The 17457-nt window shown below is 51.4% G+C and overlaps 1 long non-coding RNA gene across 2 annotated transcripts in view; it reads right to left on the minus strand.

The window, feature by feature from the left end:
• LOC118220779 overlaps nt 1–17457 on the minus strand; it is a 142359-nt gene that overhangs the window by 98288 nt on the left and 26614 nt on the right. The gene's annotated exons all lie outside the window — the stretch shown is intronic.

Genomic DNA, 17457 nt, shown 5'->3' on the forward strand with positions numbered 1-17457 from the left:
CTAAATTGTAATAAATACATTTCACAGCTGTGATTCATATATTGCAACATCTGCATGCGGTAATATTTCGCATATTTGCCCGGCAGTATCTTGATAATATATTTTTAGTATGTTCCATGTCTGCAAGCATCCATATGGAATGTCCGAGAGAGAATGTGTTTAAAAAAAATAATACGCAATTTTTTTTTTTTTTTCTTCAGGACAACTCTTATGAAGTGTAAATAAATGAAATCTTCCCTCCTGGTGTTTGGCCATGTATGGAGCAGAAATATGTCTGGCCATGGAAACATCTGAAGCATCAGCGATGACTTAAGCCCTGGAATTTGTCTGAGAGAACATGATTTACTTCACTGCGACTTGTTCATTCAGGATCAGATATTGGCCTCGCTCACTGCTCTGGAGCGGAGACAGAGTCAGCTGACTCTCCGCTATAAAAATCTGCGTTGCACATTTTCTTTGTTCCCCTTGTTTTTCCACAAATCTGTACCTTATATGACCCCGCCTCGACCCCCATTTCCACATTTCCATCTACCCTTAGCCTACCAAAATACATCTCACCACAAACGGACATGTATATAGATATAGATACACAGACATGCAACAAATACCGCAGTGTTGCATTATGGTTAGGGAACTGGGCTTGCAAATGAAGGGATCTCAAACTCCAGTCTTGCCAGAGGAGGGTGGGGTGAGGGGGGGGGGGGTGGTGAAGGAAGCGGTGCGTGCTGTTTACAGTATGTTCCCGCGCTGAAGTGCTTAATTTAAGCCACTGATTGCCCAGTCTGGAGCGTCCACACACCTTGTTTCCAAGGCCTAAACCAGCTGCCGACTTAAAAAGAAACCACAAAAGCCTAAAGGCCTGAGTTACAGATCCCTGCCTTGAATGAAGGAAGTGTAGCCCCCCCACCCCACCCCACCCCACCCCACCCTTGACATCCCCTAGAGCAGTGTAGCTGTAGGGATAGTCGTGCCCCCCCCTCCCCCCCCGCCCCCTCCCCTCCCCTCCTGACTTCCCATCCTGTTGGCCATTTAGTTTAGTTTAGTCTGTGAGGAAGTCGTGCTGCAGCCAAACCTTTCGCAGCCACTGCAGAAACAGTTCCTCCCTTTATAATTTACACCCCGAAAGGCGTCTGGCCCTCTCGGCCGCAGAGGAGATGCCAGGGGGCGCGGTAAATAACGCACACCGAGTACAACGACCCAACCGAGATGAGAAACAGGGAGGAGGGGGGCGGTTTAAATCTCTTTAAACTCTCTTTTGGCTATAAAACAAAAAATAATTATAATAAAATGAAGCTTGTGGTTTTTTGGAAAAATGGCAATGTCGTCTCCTCCTCCACCTAAGGTATCCATGTCACAACGGAAACGACTTTGAACCCTTCCAGCGAACGAATCTGGAATGGCCATCTCCCTTTTTTGCGACCAATCGGAATGCGGTTTCATATCCCGAAGCCCCCCGGACACGCCTTGCTCCGTCGGCGCGGTGGTTTTTCCGACGGTGACCGCAGAAATTCCGCAGGGCCGCCATCATCACCACGGCCACCGGAGTGTTTATCTGAGCCATCACCGCCACCGGATGCAGAAACTTTGCCAAGAAAATGAGGCTTTTTTAAAAAAATTTTATTTTACAAACAGGCCCTGCCGAACGTGGAGACGAACGGGCGGGTCTTGCTACGTGCCGATACCATCACCTCCGCGCACTGCAATAATCTCCAGTTCCATCGCCTCATCAAGGCTAAACGCGGCCTTCTTCCGGAAACATCCGCGCGCCCCCCCCCCCCCCGCCCCTCCTCTCCCACGTCTCCCTGTCCTTATTCGTCCTCAGAAGTTTTTCGTTTCCATGGCTTCATCGCTCATAATGACAGGCGTCGTGAGGCCGAGCGCCGCCGCCGCCCTCCTTTGAACGGCGAGGCGCTCCTGCAGCGAAACGCAGCTGCGAGGAATAATTACCGTTTGTCGATATCCCACAGACGGCTGAAATTACCCCCGAGAAGACCGTCATTAAAGGGAATAACGTTTAACCAAAAACCGACCGGGTAAAAATATTAACGGTTTAAAAAGGAAAAAAAAAGAAAAAGGAAAAAAAAGGTTGGGGGGGAGGGGGGGCGAGCGGAGGCTTCGTTTCGTCCGTCCGCGCCAAAAACGGAACGCGGTTCCACGCCGCGCCGCAAACGCGTCACCAGCCCTTGTGACGAACGTGGGGGTCCGGCCTGAAAAAGCCTACGTTGCGCGGGAAGCGGCGATAGCCATCTTCCTCCCAGACCAGGCACGCTCTTCCTCAGCTGTGGGCACACGCACGGGGGGGGGGGGGGTGGGAGGGGGAGACTTGCGTACATGTTTGTATTGTGACTTCAATTTTTTTTTTAAAAAAAGCTCTAATAAAAATTCCACGAAGGGCATCGATTCACCAAGAGTTCACTGATGGGAGTCGATTCATCTCACTCGCGTTTGCACACGTGAACGTGTTCATCGTCACGGCTACTGTCACTAGTTCAATACCCCAACTCAAATCACAATTATTCAGAACTTAACGTGTAAAACAGGGAGGGGAATTCTTTTACATTTACAAGCTTTACAGGTCTTTTTAAGAAATGTTTTCTTCTGTAATTAAAAGATCATTCATTATGAAAAACTCTGGCCAAATTCACGAGTAACAGATTTGAGTCATATACGAAGTGTGCCTCACTTTGACTATACTCCTTTTTATACACCTTTTTCAGTTTTAATTTTTAAATCAATCAACTTCAAGGACAGGTAAAACCGTGCAGAGTTCGTTGCATTTCTAAAAATAGAAGGTATTAAATCGATTGGATAAACCTGGAGATCCCCATCTTCCCGTCTCTGGCTGGAAGGGATTATCAGCCAGGCAGGAGCGTGGAATAACAGAACGGAGTAATGAGCGCGATGTAAACTCTGTCTGGTAGCATGGCCTCGATTTTTCTAACGCACAGTAACTGTAAAACGGCCTCTCCAGGGGATTACCCTTTCATTCACCACAGAGTCAATTGTGAAACATAATTGTGGGGGGGGAGCAGATTTTTACTGCCAACATTCAAAAGGCCTGTTAGAATGCATCTGCTTTTTTCTTTTTGCATTGTCCATTCACAATTGCTGCTACCGGAACAAGATTTTTGACATTTCCCCCCCCCCACCCCCATTTGCACAGGGAAGCATACCCCTGTATTTGGACTGCAACCTCCGCCATCATCTGTTTGCATAAGCTTTATGTCTGGCCAGCAGCCACACATTCTGTGTGTTTTTTTTGCAACAGTCCGAAAGAATCTGTGATACGTGAAAGCCGCCATTGAAGCCGGGGAGTGGAGGTCACCATCGGTCACTCGTGTGAACAAATCAAATCACAAAAATATATCTGCAGCAGATGTGCGTGTCACTGTAATCCATACATTTAAAAAATATATTTTGCTTGTTCGCCTGTGTGTGTGTGTGTGTGAGAGACAGTGTCTGTATATGTGTACAGTGTGTGTGTGAGAGACAGTGTCTGTATATGTGTACAGTGTGTGTGTGTGTGTGTGGTGGGGAGCGTAAGTGACAGGTGCAGGGCTGGTGAAGTGACCAGACAGTAAGCTTCAGAGGCTCAGAGAGAGAGAGAGAGAGAGAGCTACAGGTTTACGACATAATCTGTCTGTTTGTTTCATCAGCAAACACGGTGCTCTCTCTCTCTCCCTCTCCTCTTCCTCTCTCCCCCCCCCGCGGAGCGCGGCAGGCCGGGTCGCGGCGGGCGCCCTTGAGCAGACGAGATAAAGCCGCTGTACCGTGATTACGTGCGGCCCTGCGTTGCGCAACCCGTGAGTCACGGCTGTAACCACGGCGCCGGCCGCGAGCGTTCCGCGAGCGTGAAAGTGTTTGCATTCGCAGGTCACGGGGGGGGGGGGGGGGGCTGAGTTCTAGCCAGAGGGCAGAGATAGAGGGAGGGATAGGGAGGGGGAGGAGCTTCCAGAGCCCACATGACCTTTGTGCGCGGTGGCGTGACTCACTGACATACACTCGTCACGTCGTTTGAAACAGCAGCTCGCCTTTCCCCTGGATGGCTGACCGGGACGGCTGGCTGTCAAGCCTGAGCCTGTGTGTGTGTGTGTGTGTGTGTGTGTGTGTGTGTGTACGTGTGTGTGCGTGTGTGTGCATGTGTGTGCGTGTGTGTGCGTGCGTGCGTGCGTGCGTGCGCGTGTGCGTGTGTGCGTGCGTGTGCGTGTGTGTGCGTGCGTGTGCATGTGTGTGCATGTGTGTGCGTGTGTGTGCGTGTGTGCGTGTGTGGGCGAAGCAATGCTCATGCAGACTTTCCGAGAATTACAAAGGAAGACCATAAACTGGAGAAATAAAAGCAAATGAACCAAAACGTACAGTCGTGGTGTAATAGGAATTTTGTCCTAAAGGAATTTTCATTTTACTTGCACCAAAAGGATTTCAAATTGATGTAATTTGACCCAGAAATGCCACATATAAGCAGCTGCTGATAAAAACTCAGTGTTTTAGAACAAAAAAAAATATAAGAGGAAAAAGTAGTTCTGCAAGACTTCAAAAACCTGTGTGAGTCTGAAGTGTTTGTATTGTACTGTGATGTCTGTGAAGTGTGTGCATGCGCATGTAAAATAATTGTGTCTAAAACAGCGCTGGCTTGGCTTGTGCTCTCCTGCTCATTTGAATCTCGCACACCGCGGCGCCAGGGTCAGGCCGTCGGGCCGGTCCCCCCCCCCCCCCCCCCCCCCCCCCAAGTGGAGACGCGGTTGGGCCCCGGGCGCAAGGTTAGCGGGTTCCAGCGCCTCTTCGGTCAGGGACTTCCACATCGTTCAGCACGCGCCGCAAGTGAAACCTGAACTGGCAGTATGCAAATCGTTTATTTAAAAAATCCCAGCCGTAACAAAGAAAGCGGGGGGGGGGTTTTTTTTTTTTTTTGTTTATTTTTTTTTAACGAAACGCCCTGGCCAATGGCGGTGGAGCACCGCGCAGCATCGCCAAACAGGAAGTGCGTTTCGTCTCCCTGAACGCCTGACTGCACGAGCCTGCCCTGATTAGAGCGCACCTGCTCTTTCACAGGGTCTGTAGCTCCTCCCACCACACACCCCACCTGTTATAACACAGGTACCACACACACACCACCTGTTATAACACAGATACCGCACACCCCACCTGTTATAACACAGGAACCGCACACACACCACCTGTTATAACACAGGTACCACACACACACCACCTGTTATAACACAGGTACCGCACACCCCACCCATTATAAAAGGGAAGATGCGGCTAAGCAGAGAGACAGGGCCGTAGCACCATCGTCCTCAAGCCACCGTGTCTTTTTTTAACATCAGTTCATAATTATTATTATTATTGAACAAAGATTTCTGGCGTAAAATCAACTCTGACAGAGTTAAATCAACTGCAGCGGTGAGTTTGAAAAGGACACCGTGTGCCCTATTAGAGTTTAAAAACATTTGAAACATTCAAGTTTATTTTTATCCAGAACATTTTGTTAAGCAGCTACACTTTTGGTTTTATTATTTTCTTTTTTTGTCAGCCAATCGGAGGCTGCCGTTCTGTGGCCGTAAAAAACGGTCTTCTCCGCTCCGCTCGGGGGGCGAAGCCGACGGACTGACACAAACAGCCTCCGCAAGCGGCTTTAGAAGGTTCAGGAAGTCGAGGGCGATCGTGTCAGTTGTCAGTCTCGGAGAATAGGAGGTTAATCCCTACATCTCTACGCTCCCTCCCAATCCCCACGCATGTTAATCCCTATGGGGATTCACCACCGTAACCCCCAGAACAGAGGCGTGGGGGGGGGGGGGCACAGATAAACACAGTTGTTGCATAACCAGAGGGGGGGGGGGGGGGTTGGGGGGAGATGTGCAGCGAGGCACCATCTGGATCCATCTCAGAGCCATGACGCTCGTAGCATTCCGCTCGCGCGTGTGAGCCATGGGAACGACGGCTAAACTGAGAATTCCTTGGAGATTCCCGTCATTTTTCCACCCTTCCACGTCAACACAATTTACAACAGAGTATTCTGGCTTTTAACCAAAGCAACTTAAGAAATAGGTGCATTTAACGTGGTCAGCAGACACCGCTAGGGCAACTGATAGATAGCTGCAATCGCATAAGTGCCACCACCAAAGCGCATGCCACGAGACCTAAGACAGAAAGGTAAAAAATTATGCTTTTTAAAAAATATATATATAATTTACATAGTTGAGGTGCAGTCTGAATAAGTGTGATGCAGACCACACCTCGATGTTTGCAGAAAACAGCCAGCAAATCTGGCTTCCTGGCCTGCAAGAAGCAAGGCGAGGGGGGTGGGGGGGGATGGGGCGTGAGGGGGGTGTGGGCACTCTCTCTAGAAGCATCTGCCCGTCTTTAGCTGTTGCGCTGTTTGTTTAGATTTTCTACTCCGTGTCACATGACCGTGGGCCGTGTTGGAAAGTTGCCGTGGTGCCGTCATGGGGGACTCTGCCCCCTCGCAGGAGTTGAGCATTAAACGTTAAACAACACGTCTCGGCCTTTCGCCGACGGGGGGGGGGGCCAGAGGGGCCCTTATCTGTCTCCTGATAACCGTGCCCCCCCCCCCCATTCCCCCACACCGCCCCACAGCTCCTGGCCTCCGTGTTTTAATCGGCCAATGGGAGGGGAGGGGCGTGTTTCCGCCGGGCCAGCGAGTGTCTGCGTTTCCCAACGAGCCGACCGGGTCACTGCGATAACAGAGGGCGCTTTCTGCCACAGCGTGTTCGTTCTGAGTGAGCAACGAGGGCAAGGCACCGACAACCAGTCTGGCCATAAATACTGAGTGAGTGTGTGTGCCAGTTAGAGGGGTTAAGGGTGGCCCGCTGTTGTAGTTAATTTTCAAGGGCTATGACGCACTACATCACACCAGGTGTGTGTCTGTGTGCATGCTTGTGTGTGTGCATGTGCGTGTGCGCCTGCGTGTGTGTGTGTGTTCGTGCGTGCTTGTGTGTGTGCATGTGTGTGCGTGTGTGCGCGTGTGTCCGTGTGCGTGCATGTGTGTATTTGCTCATGCTTGTGTGTACGTGCATGCATGTTTGTGTTAAACTCATGACATGTCACTGTCACATGCTGTCAGCGCCCCCCCCCCCCCCTTTGACACAGTTACAGGGCGGGTTCAGGAGGGCAGCGATGTCACGGGCAGCGCAGGGGAAGCATTAATGATTCACACGCAGCGTCCATGTGACCCGTTCTCTCCGCGCACACACACAGATTGCACCCGTCCCCTCCCCCCTCCCCCATCCCCCCTACCCCCTACCCCCTCCCCCCTCCCCCCTCCCCCTACAGTCTGCTAAAATGTCAAAAGTGCCAGTAACTCGAATCTGCGGCCTGTTTGCGACAGACGCACAACTCAACTCCTTCATTGATTTCTCTCTTGGTGAATCAACTTAATTAGTGTTAAAACACTCTGGCTGGGCTGGGTGGTACAGGGCAGTTCTGAGATTATTAACCACAAAATACTTAAAGTAAGCTAAAAAAAAAAAACTAAAAAAATCCAATGAGAGTGCAAGGAGGGTGTGCCAAAATCTGTCCTCATGGATCAGGTCTACAACATGATTCCAGGATTCTAATCCCCACCCAAGTTTCGCCACATCGGGGGTGTGGGGAAAGGTGGGGGGTGGGGGGGGGGGGGGGTGCTGTTCAGCTCTCAAATCCTCCCGCTGAAAACAATTCCAGGAAAAGGTGACCGTTCCACCTGGAAGTCTTATGACTTCCCTGCTCTAAATCCAGCATCAGAAACTCCCATTGTAACGGTGCTGAATGCCAGGCAGGCGGCCAAAACTGATGATCTTCATTCAGCCCATTACGGCACTGCTGCTGCGCCCCTGCTGAACTCAGCTGCCCCAGGGCCGTCCCAAGGCTTCAAGGCCCCGCCCCCAGTGCTCCATGGCCCTGCCCATAGCAACACAAAAACCATCAAAGTAAAACTCACTCAGTCCAACATATTTTTATGTATTGCTTACATATATGTATATACACATACATATGTATATATATATGTGTGTGTGTGTGTGTGTGTGTGTGTGTGCGTGTGTGTGTGCGTGTGCATGTTAAACAGAAACGAGGGACCTCTTTTTTGTGGCCCCTCAGAAGAGAGCGCTGGCAGAGCAGCAGAGTGTGGAAGAACACAGCGGAACGTCGGCGCGTAGTTTAGGGACTGAGAGCCACGGCAGCACAGCGCAGTCTGAAGCCTGAGTCCTCCTGCCAGAGGGAGGCTCGGGGACCAATTTCACCCGCGCCTCCCGTCACGTATGAAAGCACCTCACAGTAACACCTCCCTCTCTCAGGTGCTGCTTCCCGAATGCTTTCCCATGATCCTCCGGGTCAACGGACTCATTTTTATACACGGGGGCTCAAAAAATAGCAGCATCAGACACTCTTGTGAAGAGGAATAGATTTGTGCTCAACGGGCATGACAGTTATGTACAAAAACAACCCTCGCCTGGAGAGGGTTATGGGCCACTTAGTCATTTTTAATGAACGGGAGAAGGCAAGACGGACGTTTTAATGAACGGGAGAAGGCAAGACGGACGTTTTGATGTCCGAGAGGTTCGATTCTGGGCGTCGCGGGTGGTGAAACAGCACTTCTGTTCTGTCCAGTAAACGTGCTGAAGTGTCTCAGTGTGCCCCAGCCCTCCTCCTTCCTCCTGGTCAGTCAGATTTTTTTTTATTTAGTCGAATTCTGCAGCGTTCTCGAGTGAAGAATAAGGCCGAAAATAGTCCTGCTTTGAGTGTCGTCGCACAGACCCCGCGAAGCATATCGACCGGTGGCAAAACCGCGGCCATCGTCTTCAAGGTCGACACGGCTGGGAAAAAAAAAAGAAAAAAAAAAAGACAGGCCTTGTTTTCAAAAGAAAATTAGAGAGGCAGGAAAAACACACACACACTCTCTCTGTGTGTGTGCATGTGTGTGTAGAGACTGAGGGTGGGGGGACCTTTACAGGGAATCTGGTGGTGCCTGTATTGAGGGCAGCTGTGGCCCTTACTCAGCATTACTGTCTAATTTCAATCATTTCCACACAGAGCAAGAGCCCAGTGCACAGCTGACCAGCCTGATGTGTGCTGGGGGGAGGGGGGGGGGGGGAGAGCGAGTTGGGGAAGAGAGAGAGAGAGAGAGAGAAAAAAAGAGAGAGAGGCCCCCACAGCGAAAGAGGAAACGCAAAAAGAAAAAAAAAGTTTTCCAGTCCAATATGAATGTGAAACTGTGCAACGGGGCTACTTACAGCCAAGGTTGAAATCCATCAAAGTTTTTCAAATTATTATTATTTTCTTTTAAGCGGTCTTCTCTCGTCGCTCCTTTTTTCGTGCCAGAAGAATGTCACCTTGGCACTGCGGTGTTCCTCGTTCATCTCCCCCCCCCCCCACCCCCCCACTTCCTGCAATTCCCACCAACCCCTTCGGGAGCACAGGGGAGCGCCCCAGATCCCTAATGCTTCCCAGATTTCTCCCGTCCGCAAAAAAACGTGTTCTGCGACATTGCCACTGCTGAAAGCACCCGTAACAAATAAAATTCCTTTGATCAATGACCTCGATGATTCACTAAACACTACAGTGGGGGAGGGGGGTGGGGGTGTGGGGGGGGGGTGTAACCGTAGGACGGAACACTACAGCAGATGACAGGATGCATTTCTTTTTGTGATTATTAACATTCACAACGGTTAGCTGTGCCATTTTTTGAAAGGATCAAGTCCATAACGCTCCAGGGAAAGGTACAAAACGAAATCTTGGGCCACAGAGGAAGTTTCAGGTGTTATTTGGGAAAGGATAAATTCCATAATGCACAGGGAAAGGTAAAAAAACAAAACAAAAAAAAAAACTTGGGCCAAAGAGGAAGTTTCTGGAAAACGCTTCAGTGGCCCCAGACTCTGTGTCACACCGAGCCCTCTGTTCCAGCGGCCGGAAGGCTGAGATTAGATTGGAGCTGTCTGGGGAAGCTCAGATGTCACGCAGTCAGACTGCTGAAGCAGGAGAACACCGCTGTGGAAGGAGGATGTTTTAACTTTCCAAATTGGCTGCGCTACGTGCTAACGTGTAGTCTGAGCGGCTGCGCTACATGCTAACGTGTAGTCTGAGCGACTGCTCTACACGCTAACGTGTAGTCTGAGCGGCTGTGCTACGTGCTAACGTGTAGTCTGAGCGGCTGTGCTACGTGCTAACGTGTAGTCTGAGCGGCTGCTCTACGTGCTAACGTGTAGTATAAGCGGCTGTGCTACGTGCTAACGTGTAGTCTGAGCGGCTGCTCTACGTGCTAACGTGTAGTCTGCGCGGCTGTGCTACGTGTTAACGTGTAGTCTGAGCGGCTGTGCTACGTGCTAACGTGTAGTATGAGCGGCTGTGCTACGTGCTAACGTGTAGTATGAGCGGCTGTGCTACGTGCTAACGTGTAGTCTGAGCGACTGCTCTACGTGCTAACGTGTAGTCTGAGTGGCTGCTCTACGTGCTAACGTGTAGTCTGAGCGGCTGCTCTACGTGCTAACGTGTAGTCTGAGCGGCAGTGCTACGTGCTAACGTGTAGTCTGAGCGGCTGCTCTACGTGCTAACGTGTAGTCTGAGTGGCTGCTCTACGTGCTAACGTGTAGTCTGAGCGGCTGCTCTACGTGCTAACGTGTAGTCTGAGCGGCTGCTCTACGTGCTAACGTGTAGTCTGAGCGGCTGCTCTACGTGCTAACGTGTAGTCTGAGCGGCTGCTCTACGTGCTAACGTGTAGTCTGCGCGGCTGTGCTACGTGTTAACGTGTAGTCTGAGCGGCTGTGCTACGTGCTAACGTGTAGTATGAGCGGCTGTGCTACGTGCTAACGTGTAGTCTGAGCGGCTGCTCTACGTGCTAACGTGTAGTCTGAGCGGCTGCTCTACGTGCTAACGTGTAGTCTGAGCGGCAGTGCTACGTGCTAACGTGTAGTCTGAGCGGCTGCTCTACGTGCTAACGTGTAGTCTGAAGGCAGTCCACTGAATTTCTAACAAAATGGCCAGCGTCACTCAAACATTTTTTTTTTTTTTTTTTTTTTTTTATCTTGTAGGAAACTGGACCCAGGACAGCCAAGCCTGTTCACATGTGCCACCTCCATTGTGCCACTGTCTGAAAGTCCTTTTTTTTCATGAGGATCACTTTGTTCCTCTCCACCCATCACACCCAACACCCCACCCCCCCCACCACCACCATCTTTAACCCTCACCCTCTCCAGTCTGTTCACGTACCACAATACAGTTTCTCTCAATTCACAATGAATGTGAACTCGATCCTCACCCCCTCCCCGCCTCCCCCGCCCTTGTGTATCCAGGCAACCGGATCTTATGAGAGACGCTGACCTACAACTTCACAGCGGATTGAATGACGGGCCGAATGGACTCCAGCCGCGCGCGAAGTGGGCGGGTCCGTCTCACCTTTCAGACGGGCTCAGAACCGAGACAATAAAAAAAAGAAAGGAGGAAGTTTCAGAGCGTGTGGGTGGGGTGGGGTGGGGGGGAGGCAGGTGGGGGGTTGGGGGGGACCTGGGGTTTCGGAGGAAGCGGGATCAACACAGGGCTGGGCTTCTCCTCTGCACAGGTGACTGGAGAGGCTGCAGAAACTAGTTTAAAGTGATTCTGGGAAACGGTGTTCCTGGGAACGGTATTAGGAAACACTCCCTCCCATTTTAATCCACTGAGGAACAGAACAGCTTGCCCCTCCTCAAAAAAAAGTCACGAGACAACGTCAAGGAAAACCTGCGCCCACACCGGCCCTTTTCAGACAAGACTGAACACTCCTGAGCTGGACTCACAGATTCAGATTTGGACCTCAACACAGAGCCAAGGGCCTCGTGAATAACAGTAAATCGGTAGCGAACAACAATGTAGTCATTCCATCCCTTTTGCTAATTAGAGCTGAATTAAATACATATTTTGCTGTTCAGTTGGAGTACAGCGATCACTTCGGAGCAGGGAAAAAGCCCTTCAAAATCAAGCGTGTCTTTTTTTGAAAAGGGAACGTACACAACTGACGCGTGACTGACTGAAAACACACCTGTGTTATGGGTTGGGCTGCGCTGACTGTACTCCAGGGCGCTGGACACTTTGGCACATAGACATCCACACAAACGCCTCCCGTTTCTTTCATTCTACCTGACTGATGTGCCCCTGTGCTGGGGGGGGGGGGGCAGGTGATTACAAAGCAATACCTACACCCCCCCCCCCCCTCCCCCCGGGGGTAAATGTAAACAGTCCTGACAAAAAAAAAAGGTAAATCCTCCAGTAGCGACTGTAAACATCCCCGGGGGCTTAACATGAGCACAGGAGCTCGGCCTTAAAAGGAGGCCCCAGCACATCTGAAGGGTTGCCTTGGAAACCTCCCTTTTCTTCCGCCTGGCTTTTGTCCGCCCCACCCTTTAGACAACACCCACACCCACACCCACCCTCCCCCAACAAAGGTGTCTGCTGAGATAGTGCGGGGTTTCCATTAAAGGCGGAAGCGCCGTCTGACTCTGAACTCCTGCCTGGATAAAAGAAACCCCCGCCACCCCCCTCCCCGCCACCACTCCCCATATGCAGCAGGCTAACAAATCCAATCATGCAGAGCGTGATGTCACAGGCTGCTGATGCACTTCAGCACTCAGGTGTTTTTTTTTAAGTCACTGATTGGCTGAGAGAGTCACACGAAGAAACACACCTCATTTCCCAACGAGGCGCTGTGGTCCTCTAGGACTGGAGTGAAACATGCAGACATTGCAGTCCTCCAGTACTGGAGTTAAACCTGCAGACACTGCGGCCCTCCAGGACTGGAGTTAAACCTGCAGACACTGCGGCCCTCCAGGACTGGAGTTAAACCTGCAGACACTGCGGCCCTCCAGGACTGGAGTTGAACCTGCAGACACTGCGGCCCTCCAGGACTGGAGTTGAACCTGCAGACACTGCGGCCCTCCAGGACTGGAGTTAAACCAGCAGACACTGCAGTCCTCCAGTACTGGAGTTAAACATGCAGACACTGTGGCCCTCCAGGACTGGAGTTAAACCAGCAGACACTGCGGCCCTCCAGGACTGGAGTTAAACCTGCATTAAATGAGTTCCTCAGACGAGGTCCTATTTTGACTGGGTAATGTTACATTACCCGACGATGACAACATTCGGGTTAAGACGATGTGACCCAAAGGGATTTCTATGTCATCTCTTGCAGTATTAATGAGGTGAAAGACGAATAGTTTCTTTCTTTTTCTTTTTGTTTTGCTGTGTTAAGCTGTGCGTTATGAATGGGATGATTTTTCAGGCCGTGCAGCAGCCTGCAGCACAGCTGCACAGTGAACTCTGAGGAACCGGGTTTCCTTCCGCGCGCGGAGCAGGGAGACAGAGCGCCCTCTCATTCCCGGGCCGAAGCCTCCTGGCCCGCCCGGGCTCGGAAGAATTTCACACAGCCCCGCGAGACGGCTACTGACCGACCCGGAGAACCCCGGCTTCTGTGCTCCCATTCAGACCCCGGGGGGGGGGGGGGGGGGGGGGGGGGGGAACGCGAGTCTGCCTGGCACGCGAATAACGTCCGTACACTTGTCTGGGCCTTCAGAATCTGTGCACACAGTGCGCGACTCAAATCAGCAGCTAGCACACACACTCCAGCAAGCGCACACACTCCAGTCCGCAAAACTGTTGCCGCAAATACTACAGTCTAAAATATAGTACTGTAACGTACTATCATCAAAAATACTACAGTATACTATTCTAAAATACCACTGTCTAATTGTACAACCACCTGGCCAGCTTGCATATGGTCAGTTGCACTGATATGCTCTAATATCGAATTCAAACATTTTGTCATTCATTTTAAATTCTCAATTACCTTACTTACTTCATGGGAAAAAATACAGAAAAACTGGAAGCCTAATTTAGAGGCAGGAGGTGAGTGGAGCTTTTATGAAAATGAAAATTCCGCCTCCCTGCTCCCCCCCTCCCCCCCGCCCCACCTCTCTGACTATTACAGTGACCTTCCGGCGATTTTGTCTTTTCCTTCATTTTCATCATTTGCATATTTTCATCACCCGTCTCCCTTTCTCTCCCAATTACTGCGGATGCTGGAGTTCCGCTCCCTCACACCCCGCACCCGCCCCGTCCGATCCCAGAGGTCACAAGCTCTACCCAATCCCAAGCCCTCTCCACGGGAATTAAACACGGCCAAACTTGTGACCCGATGCAGGAAGAGGAAGTGCACTGTTATTCACCCTCTGTGGATGAGGTTTCTTGGAATGTTATTTTCAGACTTCTACAGCCAGTGTTCTAGAACTCCGCTGCTTTCAAACACCAGCAGTGATCGTTACATCAGCATTAGAATGTTCAATTAAGAGCATTCTACTCACACACATTTGTGATCTCACACCTTAAAGGGTTAACAGGAAATCCAAAATGTCGTAATTGAAGGGACGTGTCAATCCCCCTTCCTTCACCGTCACGTCCAGTTTGTTTGTTTTGCGGGGCTGCCGTGGAAACGCAGGCAAAGGCGCCAGCGAGATGCTCCAGTGACGCGCCTACGAGCAGGCCGAGAACACATCGCGGGTTCAGATTCATCGTCATTCGCCGCAGAAACCATCTGAAAGAATGGGGGGGGGGGGGGGGAATTCCCACTTCGGCCAGCCATGACACACACGCAACTGCCCGCCATCAGCTGCGAGCCACTGCCCTGTCACGGGCCATCGAGCCCAGTGGAAACAGGAAGTGACACGCAGGCAGCGACTTTCCGCCCCACCTCAGCTCTCACGGGTCAGATGGGGAGAGAAAGACAGAGCGAGAGAGAGAGAGAGAGAGAGAGAGGGAGAGGGAGAAGAGAAAGAAAGACCTGACAGACTCCTCTCTCAACCCAAAGCCCTGGCTTCCCAGTTAGTGTCAGGAAGGGGGGGGGGGAGGGGGGTTGGTTGAGGTTGGGGGGAGCAGGGGAACTGGAGTGTCATGTGATGTCATCACTGGCTCTGGCTCTGCTTCTGCCATCACAAATCAACAAGGACCCCATCAGGTCTTTAACAAGGGGCCCCAGTATGTTTACACTTAGCATTTACAACACAACACACACACAGGCCAGCACACACAAATGCATGCCTGCACACACACACACACACACACACACACACACACACGCACGCACGCACGCACGGCTGCACACACAAACGCTCATGTGCATGCATCCTCACGCAAGCTCCCACAGTAACAACACAGTCACGGAATGAATTATTACTTACGGACGCCCCCCCCCCGGCCCCCCCTGGCCCCCTCCGCATGCACGGGCTGACCCCGGCAGCACTGTGCCTCAGAGGTATGGGGGGGGGGGGGGGGGGGCTGGGGAGTCCTGCTTCCTGCTAAAACGCTCCAGTGGGGGGCATCCCGTCACACAAACACAGGAGAGGCCGGGGGGGGGGGGGGCTGGGGGAGACACACCGCAGGGCAAACTCCGCTTCAGGGGCCTTTTCCGCGACCTTTCGACCTCTCCCCCCTCCGTGCCAAGCGGCTTCCGCTGTGCTGCTCTCATGTAACCCCCCCCCCCCCGGGCTGAGGGGGGCGATGGAGAGTTCACAGGATAGCGTGCACTCAGCTGAGCCTCCGTTCACGCACGGTTGGGAGGGGGGGGGCTTAATTTTCATAAATTATGCATCTACACTCACGCTTTCAGTTTCATCTTCCATAAATATCAACAGCGCCCCCCCCCTCGCCCGCCCACCCCCGCGTTGGGAGACTCCCATCGGCAAAAAACAAAAACACTCCCGCACACGGCCTCCAGCCGGAGAGTCGCTTCGGATCGGGCGCCCGGATCGGCGCGGGAGCGCGTCACGGCATGCGATTCCCCCCCCCACCCGCTGTGGTCGCCCCGCGGGTCGGTCGGTCCTTAGTCAGTTTGCACGCCGCACGCGAAGCGCGGCCTCGTCCCGCGTAGCTGGCATTAGCATCCGCGGCGCTATCCGCCCGTCCGCCCGCCCGCCATTACGCGGGCCAGCCGCCGCTCATTTGCATTAACGGCACGTCGCCTATTCAGCGCCCTTGACCAGCTTACGTGTTGTGACAGCAAATTGGTACTCCGGGTGACAGCAGATTGGGGCTCATTTCCTGTGTTGTCTGTGAAGTCTGAAGTCTAACTCAATTAAAGCTCAAGTACTTTTTTTTTTTTTGCTTAATGAATAATGGAAACTCGAAACTGAACATAATTGGTTCTTTCGCTTGCTAAACCACGCTTGTGCTTTCTGATATGGAAATGCATCCTCTCCGGTGGTTTCGAGAGCCATTTCATAATTCATTTCTCAGGCCCAACCGTGCGCATTGTCGGGAGAACTTTGCCTTCAAAGTCACATTTATAAAAATGAAACTGAAATACAACCAAGTGAACAAATGAGAAATTATTTAATTCCACTGACAGTTCTGATAGCGCTTGTAAAAATAAAAAATGTAAAAAAAAAAAAATTAACGCAACACTACAACAAAAAAAAAAAAAAACCCCAGACCAAATTATTTTCCGTCCAAGGGCCGGTTGCTGGTTAATCTTTTCTGGGACTATTACGGTACAAGCCCTTGAATCCTCCTTTTGTGATCTTAAGTGGTTCCAGCTAACCCAGTTTTTTCCCCTCTCTTTCCCTCTCTGACGAACGCCCTTCTCAAAAACTTGAGCATCGAGTCGGTTCATTCATCTCAATGGGAGGCGGCCCCCGGCAGCCAAAACACACCATTCCTGTCGACTTGAGTGCCTGTCACTGGAGGCCCACCTGAGGAGCTCCAGGAAGGGAAAACAGAAAATGAGTGAAAGACAGCTTCCTGTTCACGCCCTCCGTAGGGGACGGCGGGGGGAGGGGGGGCGGAGTTTGCGTAAAAAGCGAGAGGAATGACAATTAGCGGATGATTGGGCCAGGCGGGAGCCAATCAAACGCTGAGGGTGTGAGTTCGGTCTCTTCAGAGATAACCAGATATAAGTAGGGTCGGCAAAGAAAGCCCTGCCTGGAAGCTGACGATCCAAAAGCAGTGGTGTCAACTCTTCGCAGGAAGTGCAGTATTTTGCGCATTAAACCACAATTAAAATGCAGAGTTTTAAAAAAGGAAACAAAAATCAATTTCAGAATTCAGTCTGCAATAGTTTCAGATTGTATGCAGTTGCATGCAGTAAAAGAGGATTGGGGTTCATTCATGAAAATACTAATCTAAACTCACAGGCTGGTCTGCTCTTAGAACAGGATGTCAGGGAATCTCTGGGACCTGTAAATTTTCCAGACATCAGTATTCAGCTTTTCCCCCCCAATCCCACCCAATTCCGGAATGGATTTGGCAGGGGAAACACACACGCACACAAACACACACACACACGCATGCACACACAAACACACACACACACACACATACTCTACAACTGTGCCTGTACAGGGCCACAGAAACACAGCCGCCCTTTTCTCACACAGCTGTTACAAAGGTATGTAGATCCATGGCTTCAGTCCACAGTGTGGAAGTCTACAACGAGGGGGGCGAGGTGGG

The sequence above is a fragment of the Anguilla anguilla genome, chromosome 2, assembly GCF_013347855.1.
Source record: "Anguilla anguilla isolate fAngAng1 chromosome 2, fAngAng1.pri, whole genome shotgun sequence".
Classification (NCBI taxonomy): Eukaryota; Metazoa; Chordata; class Actinopteri; order Anguilliformes; family Anguillidae; genus Anguilla; species Anguilla anguilla.